The sequence below is a fragment of the Mauremys mutica genome, chromosome 7 (assembly GCF_020497125.1).
Source record: "Mauremys mutica isolate MM-2020 ecotype Southern chromosome 7, ASM2049712v1, whole genome shotgun sequence".
Classification (NCBI taxonomy): Eukaryota; Metazoa; Chordata; order Testudines; family Geoemydidae; genus Mauremys; species Mauremys mutica.
In genome coordinates this window covers 106,554,172-106,564,988 of record NC_059078.1, presented here as the reverse complement: position 1 = coordinate 106,564,988, position 10,817 = coordinate 106,554,172, and positions in this window count along the sequence as shown.

Genomic DNA, 10,817 nt, shown 5'->3' with positions numbered 1-10,817 from the left:
CCTCCTGGGTCCTAGCGCCAGCTGCGCTCCCTTTCCGTGTGCTGGGAGCCTGCCTGCTTTCGTGGGACAGCGAGTTCCCGCGGTGGGGCTGGGGAAGTGAGGGGAGGGGGGAAAGAAGGGGTGGAATAGGGCCGGGGGAGGGGAATGTGGGATTGAGGGGAGGGGGGATGGGAAAAAAGGGGAATAACCGGCAGGGCCGGTGCAAGGAAGTTTCGCGCCCTAGGTGAAACTTCCACCTTGCGCCCCCCCCTGCGCCCCCGCCCTGAGGCGCCTCCCCTGTGGCAGCTGCCCCCCTCCTCCCTGAGGCGCCCCCCCGCCCCAGCTCACCCCTGCTACGAGCACGAGTACCCCGAGCCGAGCACGCCGTCGCTGCTTCACTTCTCCCGCCTCTCAGGCTTGCGGCGCCAATCAGCTTAGGTGCCGCAAGCCTGGGAGGCGGGAGAAGTGAAGCAGCCACAGCGTGCTCGGGGAGGAGGCGGGGCAGGGGTGAGCTGGGGTGGGGAGTTCTCCTGCATGCCGCCCCCCGCCCTTACTTGCTGCAGGCGGCCCTCCCTGCACTCTCCTGCCCCAGCTCCCTCCGCCTAAATGCCGGCGGCAACTGGGGCGGCCAAAGATCCGGCCACCGCAGTCGCTGCCGAAGAAAATGGCGCCCCCCCAAATCCCAGTGCCCTAGGCGACTGCCTAGGTCGCCTAAATGGTTGCACCAGCCCTGATAACCGGGGGGGGGGGGAAGCAGGATCCCATCCTGCGGTGTCCCCTTGGCAGCAGCTGGGGCTCCTCCGTTAAGCAGGACCATCAAACCCTCACTCTGACAAGCACCACCTCCCCTGGACACCACCGACAAGCCCCACACACCCAGACCCCCACCTCACTGAGCCCCAACCAGCTGCACCTGGACCTCCACCCCATCAAGCCCCAGCCCCCAGACCCCCTTCCAAGCCCCATCTCCCCACACCCACACCCCTCCCCCCCCCCCCCCCCGCTAAGCCCAACCACCATCACCTGGATCCTTGGCAGAGTCCCATTGCCCCTGCACCCAGAACCCCCAATGAGCCCCTGTGCACCCAGATCCCCCCCACACACCTAGACTCTCCACTGAGGTGCCTGCACCCAGATTGCCCCACACAGAAACCTCTCACCCTACACCTAGATCCCCCCCACACACTAAGCCCCACCACACTTGGATCCTGCTGGGCTGAGCCTGCCTACCCACACCTGGTGTGCCTGGCACAGAGGGGCAGAGCCCCGGGGTGTTTCTGGGGCAGGTCCAGCCCTCGTACTCTGTCAGGGTCAAGTGCAGCCTCACTGCCAAGTCCCTGTACTGGGGGAGGTGAGGGCTTCTGGGTGATCTCCCACCTCCGTGCAGCCAGTGGCCTGTGCTCCCTACTGCCATGCTGGAGCCACATTTATTTATTGACAAATAAAATTAGCAGAATTTTAAAATACTGTGTGCAGAATTTTTAATTTTTGACCCACAGTTCCCTGAGGAGTAAAGAACTTGCCTATTTTAATATGCAGGGGGCAGGGACACTATCCCTGTTTAGGGTTCTCAATGGGCTAGCACTGCCTCTGATTCTCATAGCAAGTATGTGTAATGGATCTATTCCATGGGTAAGCAAGTATGCTATCAAAATTTATGCTACTTTTACCCTATACTTTTTAGTCCTTCTAAAGAATTCAAGCATATGCTACTGGAGAAATTAGGGAAAGGGAAGCAGTTTTGCGTCACATGTCTTGTGACTAGAGCAATGTCTGCATTATGGCGAATACATAGTGCCTCCTGGCTTAAGAGTATCAAATAGCCTTTATTTTTAAGTATTTTTTCAAATGCCTTTAGAGTTGAGGAAATACTTTTTAACTGGAATGTTGCATAATAACTACATAACTAGACAATTGGTTATTCCATCTGTGGAAGTTCCATCTCACTGTTATGGAAGCCAATTTACAGCTAATTATCCTATAATACGGCCTTTATGCTGGCCAGCTGTTGCTGAGGGGAAATCTCCAGCACATGGCAGAAAGGAACTCAATTGTTGGGTGTGGGGAGCAGCCTACATTTCTCCTAAGTAGTTATTAAAAGTTTCTGAACTTAATTTATAAAAGAGACAATTTAGGCATTTGAATAAGATCAGCAGCCCTGCATTTGCACTATAAACTAAGGTCACGATTCTCTTCTGGGAGCCCTCTGGCATGCTTGAAGGGGTTCATAGGAGCTGCTTTGCAGCTATAGCTCTCAAGAATAAACCTGGCTGAGCCTGAAAAAAAATCTTTATGGTGGCTCCTGAGGAGCATGTGCCAGATTGGCAGCTCCGCCTCCCTTTGAAAGGATTCAACATGCTCCTTGCGTATACCTAGCCAGCTCTGAAGATTGAAGGTTCCTTAAAGATTCATTTTTAATTATTTTTTAACAAGCAAGTTCATGTAAAGTAGACTCTTCTATCAATAAGAGGCAAGAAGTTTAAGCAGCATGTAGTTATTTATTTCTGACACTTATTGTAGACCCACTCCACCCGTACAGACTCAGAATAAGAAGTCTGAGATATCTTTATTCAAGGGAATTATGGATACAACAGCTCCATACACTCCATCCTTTGTTTGTTTGTTTAACTTGTGCTTAACTTAAAACAAACACACAGTAAGTTTTATGGCATATTTATTTTTGGAGAGCTTTATTGAGATAGTATGAGACATGTTTGAAAATCCATCTCTAGATGTCAGGTCTGGACCTCAGCTGTAACAGTCAGATCCACATTTACACAAAGCGAGGGGTGGTTGGATTTGTTGTTCTGCTTGGGCTCATTTTTACTGAGTAATATATAAAAAGACAAACAGAATGGATTGGGATACAAGGGATATATGAAGATCTTAAAGTCAAATCCTACTGTAGTTGAGATCAATGGCAAAATTCCCAGTGAGCTCAATGAGACCTCTACTGAAAACCAATACATTGAAACGTGTGCACTTTTATTTTTGTTTTCTTCCTTCCTATGTGTAATGTTATCATGACTGGCAGGTTTATGTTACCCTGAGCCTTTTCCCATATCTCTCCAGTTTTATTGCACCATTATGGAATCTCTCTTCATATAACAAGACATTTATAGCAGGCGAGTACCAGTGTTATTTTTCTCACTACTAACACTAAAAAGGTTAGGACTACTGGGAAGGGAATTGTGACACAGGGGGTGTTAGAATTTATGGGGGCAGGGGAAATGGAAAATGGGGTTGGAAAATGACTAAACTGACCATGGGGAGGGGTGAGAATGGGGGAGTTCAGGGGAGATATAGGGAAATCTGATTGTGACCTCTGCTGGCAGCTTCCAGGGATGTTGTAAACATATCGGGGAGAGTCCTCAAAGCACACTTTTTCTTTCCTTTTCATAATGTAGCATTTTGCACCAATGCCATCCCATGTTTATATAAATAATATAGGCCCTGATTCAGCCCTACTTACTTTAAGCGTGTGACTAGTTTCACTAAAGTTCTGCATTTTGCTTAATCTGAAGAATACAATAAATTATTGTAGATTTAAATCAGTTTTTATTAAAATAAGATGCAATTTGCTATTTTTCCTAATTAATTTGAACTATTTTACTCACTGAACTCCTACTGGATGAATAAACCAATATTTCATTTTTTTTTTAAATTTGTCCACGACCTCATTGTCCAAATTCTGATCTCAGGCACACACATGAAGCCCTAGCTGACTTGTGTTCATATATGCATGTGTTCATTTTACCTAGTAAGCACTCTCTCTCTTAATTAAAAAAAATATTTTAAAACATTCAGGTGACATAAGAAATTATTCCCATACAATATTTTAAAGTGGTAAATGTTATCAAATATATGCTTATAAACAAGTGAAATATAATTCAGAATCTACAGGGCGAAATCCTGGCCCTATTGAAGTCAATGGTATTTTTGTCACTGGCTTCAGTGGGGCCAGGATTTCACCCATGCTATATGTCCTTCACTCATTGCGTGTAGACTTGCCAAGTAACTATTCCAAGGTCCACTTACTGACATTGACATGAACTGCTCGTGATGCCCAAGGGAGTTTTATGTCCCTAAAATTACACACATGCCCATGCATCAAAATGAGGCAGGGACAGTCTCTTTGTTCTGTTTGTACAACAGCTAGTATAATGGGATCCTGGTCTATGGCTGGGGCTGCTAGGTGCTACCACAATAGAAATAATAGTAATATACGGATGTGAAATCCTGCTCCCGTTAAAGTCAATAGCAAAACTCCCATTGACTTCAGTGGGGCCAGACTATCACTGCAGGTATCTGCTTTAAATTATTTTTATTAAGAAAGAAAGGAAATAATAACATGCCTGCTCCTAGCTCACCTTACCGAGTGTTCCTATCAGCTGTCACAAGATCTTAGATGAGAGACCACCAAGGAACACCTAAATGCCATAGAACAGGGGTCTCAAACTCGATTTACCTTAGGGCCAGTGCCAGTCCTCAAATCCTCCCAGCGGGCCAATAATGTCACTGAAGATGGTGTTCAGAAAAGAAAACATTTATATTGTATTTTTTATTTTGAATTTCTTAAAAATAATAAAACTGTCATACAACTTTATACAACTCTTCGCCTGCCAGAGAGTTTTTAGTGTTTGCCAGACGCCTGGCAACGCATCAGTTCTGTCAGTTTGTCGATGTTTGGCCTCAGTGACTGAGCAGTTGAAACCTTCAGGATTGCAGCAAGGTGTGCATCAGATAGTTGTGTTCAGTATTTTGACTTATTTATATTCATTGTGGGGAAAAAAGTGACATTACCTCCATGGCTGACTCTGCCCAGCAACTAATGATGCTGCCTCCATGGCTGACTCTGCCTGATGACTAGTGATGGTATCTGTCCCTTTCCCCCAGCCAATAGGAGCTTTGCGGGGGGGAGGGTGTGGTGCCTGCAGCAGACATTGCCAGCAACATGTCTATGTGCGTCTCTCCTCCGTGGATTGGAGATGGTTTGCGGGCTGGGACTTTGAGACCCATGGTCTAAATAACCTCGTTATCTCTAGCTTGCTTCTTGCTTGCATATATATACCTGCTCCTGGAAATTTCCACTACTTGCATCCGAAGAAGTAGGTATTCACCCACGAAAGCTCATGCTGCAAAACGTCTGTTAGTCTATAAGGTGCCACAGGATTCTTTGCTGCTTTTATGGTCTAAATAGTAACCACATTCTTATAATACCTAGTATGGTAAAAATACCACCCAGGTGAACCAGACTGATTCCAAATATGCATTTCAGTGTTCAGTTGAGACATGGGGACCTTGGCACAAGCTGACAGAATACCAAATGTATTTGTTTGTTTTGGACCATTACGTCTCCCTATTCTATTTGACTCTAGGGCATTTATATTACTATCCTGTGTCCCAGTGCATCTGCACACTGCAGCCAGTACGTGACAGGAACTTTATTAGAAATAAAGTTGAGGGTTTTTGGAAAAAAATATTTACTCAGGACAGATTCTGAAACTGTTTCTTCCTCTGATGAGCTGATGGTATGAAAGTCCCATTGATTTCAGTGGGACTAGTTGTGTGGATAACTACGGCTCACTGATGGGATTAGGTGGTTCACAGTCTGGCCCCCAGTACATTTCACAATTAATTACACTGAATTACTCTTCTCTGATATTGATCTCCAGTATCCAGCTGCATAGAGAAATCATGTACTCTACCTCTGCTAAAGAGTTGAGTAGCGGTAGAAGAAGATGCCATCACAATAGCTGTGATGCTCAGTGCACTTGGGAGTAGCTGTAGGCTGCATGTCATGGACCAGAATGCTTTTTTGTCTAAGTGCACCTCAGCTTTGTTAATACACTTATTGTCGCATGCTGCTCGAAAATGTACTCTCCGGCACGTCTCAATACAGAATAAATCTGGAGACCATTGAATTTATTTTTTTAAAAATTAAGAAAAGATTTGGATGATGGTGTGACTAGGTTTACAGATACTCTGTGTGTGTGTGTGTGTGTGTGTGTGTGTGTGTGTGTGTGTTGGGGGAGGGTGAACGGGGGGCAGGAAGAGGTTGGTCTAGAAGGCGGTGTCTTTGTTCAATCTCTTGTACACTCTTTCAATTATCTGTCGGTCTAACAACAACAGGAGCAGCTTTTTCATTCTAAAGTCACATAATCATTTGAAAAATCTGTGAGCAGAAACTAAATACCTTGGGAATAGTTACTTTGGCCTCTTGTAGGGCTTAAAGTGCTCAAAAGTATCTGAGAGAGGTGTCCTCATGAAGATTAAGAGCAAATTTCCTGAGGCAAAATTCTTGCAGGTCTTAAAATGTTTTCTTTTCAGTTAGGAAATGCATTTGTCCAAATGTTTCCCACATGATTTGAAATACCAGTTTCTACAGGCAATGCAATTTTATACCTGGCACCGGAGGATGAGAATTTTCAGACACACAGAGAAATGGAGAAACTAATCTTAGGTTCAGGTAAGCTATAAATCCTTAAAATCTAGCTTTACAAAACTTTGTTTTTAAAACAAGATTTTACCTTATACTCTGGCAAATGCTCTCTGCTGACCATGTCCGCTCCCTCTGCCCCCCATGCCCTTTTCCCCGCCCTCCTCTTTCTCTCCTTGATTTTCCTGATTTCTTTCTGGCTGCTTTGCACTTCCTTCACCACCTGTAATAATATCTGAGCAAACCTTTCAGAAATGAAGGAAGACAGTATCTCACATATATCCACCATAACAAAACCCCTTCTTGAAAAACAGGGAATCATCCACAGATTTGAAACAATTCCAAGCCACAAAGTTGTAAACAGTAGTACCCCCCCCCCCCAAACTGTTAAGCTCACCCACATGGAGCACTGGATCAAATTCAGCCCTCTGCAACCATAAGTGTATAAATATCACTACTCTCAATTCGGCAACTGTGTCATGTGTGTGTCATAGGCCTTCTGTTGCTTAAAGTTAATGGAGATTCTTCTATAGCTCAAGTGATAGGGCCCTGTACTTTTGGAGCAACAGGATAAGATTTTTCCCTCCTTACACTCTTAACATCTGCATGGCCAAGATGTACAGAGTAATAGCAATTATGATGCCCCTACTTGGCCAGGGATTTCTTATAATATGTATTAACGTGAAGTGGGGAAGGTAATGTGGAACTTTTAAGGAGGTCTTGAAACTGCAGACCACTGTGCAGCCACAATAAAATGAATAGAGAAGAAAAGAGATATTTAAGAGTTGTTGAGCAATCTGTAAATTCTTAACTCCTCTATACAATGGGCCTCCACCTCGCCCATGCAATATTGCTTGTTTTATCCAGTTGGAGAGGGGCGAAATGACTACTAACAGAGCTAGGAAGTGGAAGATCACCTCAGAGAGAGAAATTTTCTGAGGCAAGGGGAAGCCATTACTGAAGAAACTAAACAGTTGCATGTCTGGTTCTGACAAGTAACATGCACTACCCGGACCTCTCCAATGACATCTCCAAAATCTACCTTTCTCCTTCCAGCATATCTGTTCCAGCTCCCATCTTCTGAGGCCTTGATACAACCAGGCTTTAATTTTAAATCCTGTATAGTCCCATTGATTGATAATGGGACTCACTTAAAGATAAGCAGGTGGTTGTATGAAATGGGGCTGAATGTGTCTTATTTTTTCATTCTGGATGTTCAAGCTGAAACTCCATAGAGCAAAACCAAAGAATTGCTCCTCTTTTGTCATGGAATCTTCCCCCTTCTTTTTCTTTCCTCAGTCATGGTTGATATATAGGTTCTTATTTCAATCTTCTCCCTGTAACCTCAGTGTTGTCCTCCCCTACCTATTTCTCCTTCTCACTCATATTTAGGCAGACAGAGTCCTGTATGTTCTTTCTGTACAGCATCTCTACAACCCATCCTTCCCTCTCCTTTCATACTGCCTTTATCACCTCTCCAAATATACCTGTCTCTCACTGTCATTGTAATGTCTTCTACGTTGAACCCATAAACTTAGGATAGTACACCAACTAGCCACACTCCCTTCATTCAAATCCACACTTCTCGCTACAAAGGTTTTTTTTTTTTTAACAATAATCCGAAGAAGGATACAATGTTTTTAAACCTGCAAAATGTTGAGACAGGATCATATTTTACATAACTGCATCTGGTTTGTGTAATCTGCCTTATGTCGAGCTCAATCCAAATCTGAGGGAAATCAATGGGATTCTTTCCATTGACTTCAGTGTAGATTGTAGGTGACTGGGCTAGAATCCCTGGGTGAAATCCTGGCTTCAGTGAATTCAATGGCAAAATTCCCATTGACTTCAGTGGGGCCAGGAGTTCACCCCAAATCTTCCTCAATCTTTTATATAACGCGGAGTACATTTTAAGCACTGAGTAATAATAATAATTTGAACATTAATAGCATCTTTCTAAACCAAATATTTTCAAACATGCAATATACATCTGCTTGTTAACTGTGTGTGTCACATTTGAACTTTTAGGAGCAAGCTGGTTTTGAGTCCTGCAAAAGCAGAGCGAAGAAAAAAAAAGTCCATTTTAATGCAGTATCCTGTACACTTTTGTCAGCACCAAAATATGGTGTTGTCTTGTAATTGTTCAAAAATCAATTATATTTGGGCTGAGACTGCTCTGGACAATCCTTGGCCCAAAATTATATAATTTTTAAGTCCTTGCAGAAAAGAGAGATTAAAAACAAGGTTTAGAATTGAATGGGTTTTGGAACCTTAACTGGAGAAACAGGATGTCACTGCTATTACTCCATCACTTTGAAATAATTGCAATGAAAGGTTTCAGGGAGTTTATTAATATGAGGTTATGAAATCAAATTTGCTTGACTGATGGACTAAACAAAATAACTAAAGTGTATTCCTTTTTGTACCATCATCCTGCCCTGGAATGTAATCCTGTACCAAACTGTAATTAACAAACAATGATAGGTGTTAAAGGTGTTGCACTCCAGAAATTAGTACTTAGGTAGGGTCACTACGGGTCAAGGGGATAACCAGATCTATTTAGAGAATTCCATTAGCTTTCATCATTATTCTTTTCTGCAATAGATCTTGCATGCTTTCAGTCCTGTCCTGCTGTTTTACAGTTTCTAATGTGAGCTGTGTCTGACCTGTTTACAGTGGTGATCCTGGAAAAATCAAACATCTCTTTCAATGAGTGGACAGCTGAGAGCCATTCAGGCACTGGGTGTGACCTATTAGTTAATGTTTTGTTTTGGGTTTCTTGTTGTGTATAAGGATTTTCATCTCCTCCAGAAATGTGTGATTTTTTGTTTCTTTTAAAATGGGTGGAAAATGGCTGATTAAATATGAAACAGGTTGGAAAGATGATAAAAAGCATGTCTTCATAATTCAAGCACTTGACAAACAAATTACTTCAGAGTCATTCCCAAAGTCAAGCTATTTATATGCTGATATTGTGCTGATCAGAGTGGTAATTTAAATTGTATTGTCTGTCCACTGATACAAAATTGATTATAAAAATGGATTCACCCATTCAAAATATGCATCCAGAGTTTGTTTACATTGAGTTACTAATTACATTCCAACATACTGAATCTTGCCAATTTTTTTATGTCTTGAAGATGCCCAAGTGGATTTGTTGCCAAATAGCAGTAATTTACAGTGAATCGTGATAGACTTGAGATCTTTCACATTTTTGAGTGACATGGCTCACGTAACCTATTTGATTTTTCTGCAGCAAAATGATCAGCTAATGAACCTTGCATTCTTCAGGCTACAACCTTGAAATAAATGCTTTGCAGGGCAGCAAACTATTTTTAAAATGCAAATTGGTCTCTTCAGGATAGTGAACTGTATTTGATTTCATCTAACAAATATTTAGTGATAGATTTTTAAAAACAGGTTCATGATGTAGCCCAAAATTTCAAAGTTGCTTTCATTTTGCAGAGTTTAAAATGGACCCATTCTCTGTTTTTCATTAACGTTTATTGAAATTGTTTAATTTATTTACTGAAACTGGGTTTTCAATAAGAAGATAATTTGTTTTTCACAAGCTTCCTTTAACAATTTTGAAAATAATGTGCACCCTTGTTCTGTCTAGCAGCATCCCCACAAATAACTCCCTGCACTGCAACAACTTCCAGCTATGCACACATGGAGGTAATTTCTGCCAGAAACACCTGACTAAATCCTCTTCTGGCAAAGGGAGTTATATCAGCTGAGAATATAGCTATGGATTATTTGCATAAGAGCATGTGCATAAGAACTACTGCAGATCATGGGGGGGGGAGAGGATGTGTGTGTGTGTGTATATATATATAAATATATATAAATATGCATATATGCAGACCAACTCCCTGGCACAACCCTGTTGGCTTTTGTTGTGGAGGACCTACAGAACATGCATCAAAAAGAACAAGAGTACTTGTATCACCTTAGAGACTGAAAATTGTATTTGAGCATAAGCTTTTGTGGGCTACAGCCCACTTCATCAGATGCATAGAATGGAACATATAGTAAGAAGATATATACACACATACAGAGAACATGAAAAGGTGGGAGTTGCCCTACCAACTCTGAGGCTAATTAATTAAGATGAGCAATTATCAGCATGAGGGGAAAAAAAACTTTGGTAGTGATAATCAAGATGGCCCATTTAAGACAGTTTGATGAGAAGATGTGAGGATACTTAACGTGTGGAAATAGTTTCAATGTGTGTAATGGCTCAGCCATTCCCAGTCTCTATTCAAGCCTAAATTGATGGTATCTAGTTTGCATATTAATTCAAGTTCAGCAGTTTCTCTTTGGAGTCTGTTTTGAAGCTTTTCTGTTGCAAGATTGCCACCTTTAAGTCTGTTACTGAGTGACCAGAGAGGTTGAA